Source organism: Schistocerca serialis, chromosome 1 (assembly GCF_023864345.2).
Source record: "Schistocerca serialis cubense isolate TAMUIC-IGC-003099 chromosome 1, iqSchSeri2.2, whole genome shotgun sequence".
Taxonomy (NCBI): Eukaryota; Metazoa; Arthropoda; class Insecta; order Orthoptera; family Acrididae; genus Schistocerca; species Schistocerca serialis.
This window is the reverse complement of record NC_064638.1, coordinates 136,932,000-136,939,799: the sequence shown is the minus strand read 5'-3', so window position 1 is coordinate 136,939,799 and position 7,800 is coordinate 136,932,000. Positions and strand designations below refer to the sequence as shown.

The following is a 7,800-nucleotide window of genomic DNA, read 5'->3' as shown; positions in this document are numbered from 1 at the left end:
CAGGCAGACCTCGTCTCGGCAAAGCTTGTTTACCAGGCCAACTGCGACGATAACACCTTTTTACACACACACACACACACACACATTCACTCACTCACTACAGGTAATCAACTGCGACGTGTCGCTTTATTTCAGTAACTTTGTCCAGTCGGATACAGCCGGCGTGCTGTTTCGAGAACTGTCCATCAGATAACTACTTGGGTTGAATGTGATGTAATGCCTTCAAGCACTGCATGGGGGTTAGTTGTAAAGTTTTGAATATCAGCGCAGGTAGTACACTTAAAGGCACCTCTGGACTGTGATCTAGAGTTTTGGTTCACATTACGTGGCTGAGGCCTTGTCGTTCTCCACGATGACGTCACGACCCACGTCCCTTATCAATGACGTCACCAAGTCACACCCCCTTTCCCTCTTCCCCCTCGCCCCCACTTCCAATCACAATGTGGTAATAAAATGAAGCAAACAATCTAAATATAAGGCCGGAAGGTGGCATCGCATATTTTTAGGGTTCCGCACTTCACTAGATAAGAACGGAAACAGTACAGGGTCACATTGTTTCCGTCTGTCTGTTGTCTGTCTGTGTGACTGTTAAGACCATTCTATCACGATCGGGATTTATGGCACATACTGAAGCTATGATCCGTTGACGGTGTAAAATATTTAAGTTTTTAAGTCAATGCAAATGAAGCCATGGCCATTTTTGATACTCGCAAACTCACTCATTAAAACCTTTATGGACTTCCTGTTGACCTACAATCATTAAATTTGGGAAGAAGCAAGCCTTCACGCTGAAAGTAAAGAAAAAAATCCGAAAATTGTTCATCTGTAATTATATCATATAAACAATATTTTTGCCACTAGAAACTTACATTGCATTCGTTATCCGTCAAAAATCTGAAGAAACACTGTGGGGGTTTTGATCTGCTTATCAATAAGAGACAGAGTGATTCAGAAGGAAGATTTTTGTATACAGTTTACAAATATTTCGTGGTAACAGACTGATCTACGATGAAATGAAGTACCTTGCTGCTGTGAAAACGGCGCCTTTGCCATCTAGCAGTGCCAGGCGTAAGGTCGTCCCACTATGAGACACGCCGGTCCTTCGCGAACTGTTCATTCTACATACAAACGTTCCCTAACAGTCTATGCATGCCACACTTATAGCATCTGTAATGTTTTAAAGTAATACTGCTAATTGATACAGGATTGCACTTCCATTGTTTGCGATGAGGTTTCGATATCCCAAGAAATATCGTTGAAGCATTCCAGAGAAGGAGTCAGCATTTGCGTAACAACAGTAGTCCTATGGCCGGCTGTACCGTTTTCCTAGCTAGAGATTTCTGCCAAAACGTCTCATTAATCTCAAAAACGACGATAGCTCACGAAGTCAATGCATCTGCAATTTCCAGTTAGCATAGCATGTTAATATAAATACAAAATGAAAAAAATAAAGGAAGAATTTCAGTAGCGAATACAGAAGTACGCATACTTAAAATTAAAACATTCTCGAACGTCTTGGAATTCCTGGGGCCGACATCTTGAAAGGGAATCCATTGAGAATCACTCTCCAGACTAAATCGGAACTCAGGATTACGGCTCACAGGACCTCGCAACAACCGCAAATGAGGTCCCACGATCTCGTCACGATACCTGACGGCAGTTAAACCTTGCCGATTCATCCATACAGTTCCATGACGAGTGGTTCGAGTGGTAAATGTAATCACTGCCCATCCCATTAGGGATCCTCCTCGATATCAGTCTCTTTCCACAATGTTTTGGCGCCGAAATCGTGTTTCACTTTCCCTCCAGATCCGAATCCATTGAGAATCGCTCTCCATATTAAATTGGGAGTCATATGTGAAAACAACTTTGTTTCACTGTTCGACCGTCCAGATGGCATGTTGATGATTCCAATGTAGACGTTCCCTTCTGTGAAGATGCATGTCTCCGACAGTGAATGCCACTCTGCCGATGCCTTCTGCAGACCCTTCTCCTCGATACAACACGTCCAGTGGCTGCTGCGAGCTCTCATGCCAGTTGCTGTGCAGTACTAAGGCGGTACTGTCGTGCCCTTACGCCAAAGAACGGTCCTCTTTCCTGAAGTCACACGTGGTCGGGCCTTTCTTGGTCTTCGGCATACAGTTTCTGTCTCTATAAACTGTTTCCACATCCGACGAACAACAGAACGATTCAACAACAGAACGATTCACATTAAGCCATCGAGACAAATCAATTTTGCAACTGTCCTGCTTCCTTTCTTTCTGTGGATTTCCACTACAGAGAGTCTGGTAGGCATCTTCTGTTTGGCTATACAGCACAGCGAGTGTGGATGTAGGACTACCCGGTAAACACTACCTCCTCTCAGAGGTGGTCCGGCGTCATAGTTGTAATGGTTGTCCATTGACCGAAATGCCATCTTCCGTGCAGAACACAATCGTACGGACATATGATACACAGTTTGTATGATTATATCGTAAATTAGACACAGGATGCAGAAATATTGGTTTGTTGCTTTAATTTTGGAAACCATTGTTACGTAATTAAGTTTCTACAGAGCTCTCGAAGCACGAATCCTACTCTCATCTGTATTAATTTTTTTCTAAATTTTCGTAATAGCATAGGCAACGGCCTTGCCGCAGTGGATACACCGGTTCCCGTGCGATCACCGAAGTTAAGTGCTGTCGGGCGTGCTCGGCACTTGGCTGGGTGACCATCCAGGCCGCCATGCGCTGTTGCCATTTTTCGAGGTGCACTCAGCCTTGTGATGCCAACTGAGGAGCTACTCGACCGAATAGTAGCTGCTTCGGTCAAGAATACCATCATAACGGCAGGGAGAGCGGTGTGCTGACCCCACGTCCCTGCTATCCGCATCCTCCACTGAGGATGACACAGCGGTCGGATGGTCCCGGTAGGCCCCTCGTAGCCTGATGACGGAGTGCATAATAGCAGAAATGGATAATTTCCACTATCTTGGATTTTGATTGGTTGTTTCATTTTATTTGCTAAACTGTAATCGGGAGAGGCGGGGTAGGGGGTGGGTGAGGGGGGTGCGGGGGGTGGAGGGAAGGTAAGGTTAGGGAAAGGGGAAAGTTGGGCTTGACGTCATCATAGACAAGGGGGCGTGGCTCGTTGTGAAATAATGGATAGATCAGTGAGATGAGTCACGTGATGGAAGCAAAACGCGTCAGAATTAGACACAGGATGCAAAGGAGTCAATGTTATTGACGTAGGTCACAAATAGGCAGGTGACATGGAAAGACGAACATGTCCAGCCAATGTAGTTTTTCGCAAGAAACGTAAAACTTATTTCAGCCATAAATATGAATGAAAGCAACGTATTTCAATGCAAACATCTTTACTTTTGTGCCAAAAGGCAGTTCATATCTGTAAATCAAAGCTACAACGAAAACATTTCTTTAAAACGTACATTTAAATATGGATATGTCCTCATTTGCATGAGTCATTTGGACTTGTTCGGCTTCGAATGATTTTCAAAAATAATTGACCGTTTTCGCTAAGTACCTTACATCTTATTGTCAATGCTTGCTAACATGTTTGTTACAAAAAATGTTCAAATGTGTGTGAAATCTTATGGGACTTAACTGCTAAGGTCATCAGTCCCTAAGCTTACACACTTCTTAACCTAAATTATCCTAAGGACAAACACACACACCCATGCCCGAGGAAGGACTCGAACCTCCCCCAGGACCGGCCCCACAGTCCATGACTGCAGCGCCTAAGACCGCTCGGCTAATCCCGCGCGGCCCATGTTTGTAACACTTTAGTGTATGATATCATGGAAAAAAATTATAAAGTGTCAACTGCAATATTGATATTCCTTTTCAGTGTTTTACTAAAAATTTTGATTTTATTGTTGCTTCACAATTATTTATAATATTTTAAAACCCAGTGAAACCGTTTCACTTCATCCGTTTTACTTCCTCGTTACCACACTGACGTAATAATAATTACCAATGTGATTGTTTTCTATGTATTGTTCCTGATCAGATGTAAGAGAGCGCCTTGAGGTCCTAAACTCGTCAAGTTTATAAGCAATAAATAAATAAATAAATAATGTTAGTACTATGCAATATCATTACGAGCGAACGCAGAAGTACAAACCGATGCTAATAGCTACTCTGCGAGGGAACGTCTGGCCGTGACTTGAATCAGTGACTTGTATTGGCCGTAATGGACTAATTCTTCTTTACACGAAATCTATATAATGAAACGTTCGTGTTTGCTCTGAATCAGACATTTTCACAGGTTTCTGTCTTGGAACATGTCCGAATTTAGATTCCACTTACACTATGTACACTGTTCCATTTTGTATCTCATTCTTTTTAGCACCCTGGACATGTTCACCTTTGTGTGTCATCTCACCAAATGTAAACGAACCTATCCAGCAAAGCCATAGCCATAATACCGAGCTTGAAAAAAAACTAAGTTACGTAATGAGTTTTGTTCGTTGGTTTGCATGATACCTCAGTTCTGATACTCAATGAAACCTCCACGCCACAGCACCGTAACACGCTGCTAGAGGAGCCAAAATCAAATGGCTCAGCCCATTGATGACGTGGAGTATCGTCCGATTGTTCGTTTTGTACTTCTGAAGGGTAAGAACGCTGCAACAATCCAATCTGGATTGGTGTATGTGTACGGTAACAATGCAACATCATATGACACAGTCTCTACGTGACGGACACGTGTCCAGTCTGGTCAAAAAAGCCTGAATGACGAAGAACGAAGTGGCAGACCTACTCACTGCGAAGAACCAGGAATCCCAAGACGAGCACAGTCCCAGTTATTGGATGGCGGTGTATCAGAATCAAGGCGATACCGGGAAGTGTGAAAGTCAGTCATGGGTCAGTCTTCAGCATCCTGCACGTTTTGATCATGACAAACAAACATGGCCGCCCGCTGGTATCCGCGACTGCTTACACCCATTCAAAAAGCCCGGCGGACAGTGGCAGCGGCGTAATTTGCCGCCGTGTCACGGTAATACAGATGACTCCTTCAGGTACCTAATCCCAATGGACGACTGCTGAGTGTGTCATCATATCCACGAGAGATAGCAGCCAAACGAGCAGTAGAAACATGAGAATTCACCACCGCCGGAAAGGCAATGACCCAACAATCATCGGGCAAAATCTTCAAATGTGTATGAAATCTTATGGGACTTAACTGCTAAGGTCATCAGTCCCTAAGCTTACACACTTCTTAACCTAAATTATCCTAAGGACAAACACAGACATCCATGCCCAAGGGAGGACTCCGCCGGGATCAGCCGCACACATCGGGCAAGGTGATGATGAGTGTTTATGGAATTGGTAGCGTGTGGTGCTGATACATTATATTCGTAAAAGACAAACCATCGCAGGTTCATACTACGTGCTATGAGCAGAGAAAACTGCAACCGCCTGGCCATAACTATGGAGTCTTTGATAGCTCTGGGAGATGGCTCATCTTAGCTACAACAAATGAAGTTTTAGTTCGCTTTGTTATATGAATGGCAACGGCCTTGCGGCAGTGGTAACACCGCGGTACTCATCAGATCACCGAAGTCAAATGCTGTCGAGCTTGCCTGGATGACATCCAGTAACGTTGGCAAGGGATGTGCACTCAGCCATTGTGAGGCCAATTGAGGAGCTACTTGATTGAGGAGTATTGGCTCAGTTCGTGACAACTGACAACGGACGGGAGAGCGGTGTGTTGACCAGACGCCCCTGCTGTCAGCTGAGGATGACACAGCGGTCGGTCGGAACCGTTGGGCGTTCCTATCCTGTTCGGACGTAGTTTTTTGTTCCAAGAAGTGCGAGAAATATTTACTTAACTTGATACAATCCTTTGCCACAGAAGTGATGATATATTACAATTGTCATCACTTAATGCACTAATTAACAGTGTCTTCTCCTGAAGTATAATTTAAACGTTTAGAAAAGTACATTCCCATCTGAGACTTCAATAACTCTTTAGTCCTACTCGATGATGTTCATTGCTTCAGATGAGGTCACGAACTCGGCTGAGTGGTTCCAAGCTCGAGTCTACATTGATATCTGTGTGAGGGCGCTGCAGAGCTGTCCCATTCGTCCTTGCGATTTGCAGTGATACGTCGCTAATGTCTGTGGTATCTCTGTGAGTTGGCGCTCCGAGCTTTGGATGAATCTCCTTATAATGTTACGGTGGGCACACAGGACAAAGCATTGTGGCGAATTGTTAGGGATGTTTCACTCTATGAGAACGCTCCAGCTCATTCTTCTACACAAGATGGAGTCACAAATACTGCTTCTTCCGACTATCATATTTCGCCTCCACCTTCCACCCTCCTCTCTCTTCATATTCTCCTGGCATGTCACACAGTGATTTCTCTCTATTATCTCAGATGAAGAAACCACCACGTGGCAGGCATTCCCAGACTACGAGCTGACTTTCAAGGGGGAACGTTTCCTGAACAGCCAAAATGAAGACTTCTAAAGGTCACAGCCCGTAATCCATCCCTCCCAAAAAGTGTGTCATACTTGAGGATGAATGTGCGGAGAATTACTGACACCGTAGCAAGTTTCATGGGTGCCACTTGATTTATTTGGGGTAATAATTAAAGCCTTTTGACTATCCCTCGGACTCCCTAACGCACTGCAGCAATGGAGCGTAATTTATTTCGACAGTTGCTACGAGTGTCTGCTAAGGCCTTAACCGAAAACTGTTATTGCGGTTAATTGCTTATTTTGCCCGAAATGGAAGCGTGTAAGGGGGTCTCGTTACTGCAACAGAATCAGTGTGCCAGTATAGGGTTCTTAACAGCTGAAGCTGGTGCTCCACATTCAATCTATAGAACGAGGAAAGCAGTGTTTATTAGACTGTGTTGACGGTAGCACTGTGTGGCACTGGGTAAACGGATCTGCAGCTGCCGCACACAGAAATATAAATCGTGTGACATTGCACATTATATTATTTTACATGTTAATTTCCTGCAACCGAACACTTGTATTACCTCGAAGTAGTAGGTAGAGATTCTTCGAGCTTTAAAAAAGTGCGTCAGTGCAATTCGACTGGAGGAAGAGAATGTTTTCTTGCGATAACATTCCTCGTGCTACCATGGAGGAGCAAGGGACATGAAACTGATTAAATCCGCTATTTGATCAAAAATATCCGAATATTCCTACGTATTCCGGAATTCACCAGTGGATGTTACGAGAGGTGGGCCCACCAGCATGAAAGAAAACAGGAAGTAGTCCTCAGGGAAGTAGTGGCAACATAGTGGGTTGGTCGGGAGAGCTCAGTGACTTCGAACAAGATGTCACCTGAGAAACAGTCCGCCCCGATAGCTGAATGGTCAGCGAGACGGACTGCCGCCTAAGCGGCCCGGGCTCGATTCCCGGCTGAGTCGGGGATTTTCTCCGCTCAGGGACTGGGTGTTGTGTTGCTCTCATCATCATTTCATCCCCATCCGGCGCGCAGGTCGCCCAGTGTGCCGTCGAATGTAGTAAGACCTGCACCAAGGCGGCTGGACCTGTCCCGTAAGGTGTCTCCCGGCCAATGACGCCAAAACGCTCCTTTCCATTACCTGAGTAACAAATCCATTAGGGACATTTCAACCCACCTAAAACTGCCCAAGTCGAGTGCTGATGATGTGACTGTGAAGAGGAATAGTGAAGGTACAGCTAAACCATGCTCAGGCAGACCACAACGGAGTGTCGATGTCAAGCATCGCATGAAATAATGGGAAGAAATCGCTCGTATGAGTTCCAGATTTTACTATTGGTCGAGTTAGCCCAATGACTGTGCTTAGGGAGGTAAACA

At 44.8% G+C, this 7,800-nt stretch overlaps 1 pseudogene; it reads left to right on the top strand.

Annotated features, from left to right (window-relative positions):
- Positions 1–2,620: 2,620 nt before the first annotated feature.
- On the top strand, positions 2,621–2,738 carry LOC126426590 (5S ribosomal RNA; annotated as a pseudogene).
- Positions 2,739–7,800: the final 5,062 nt, after the last annotated feature.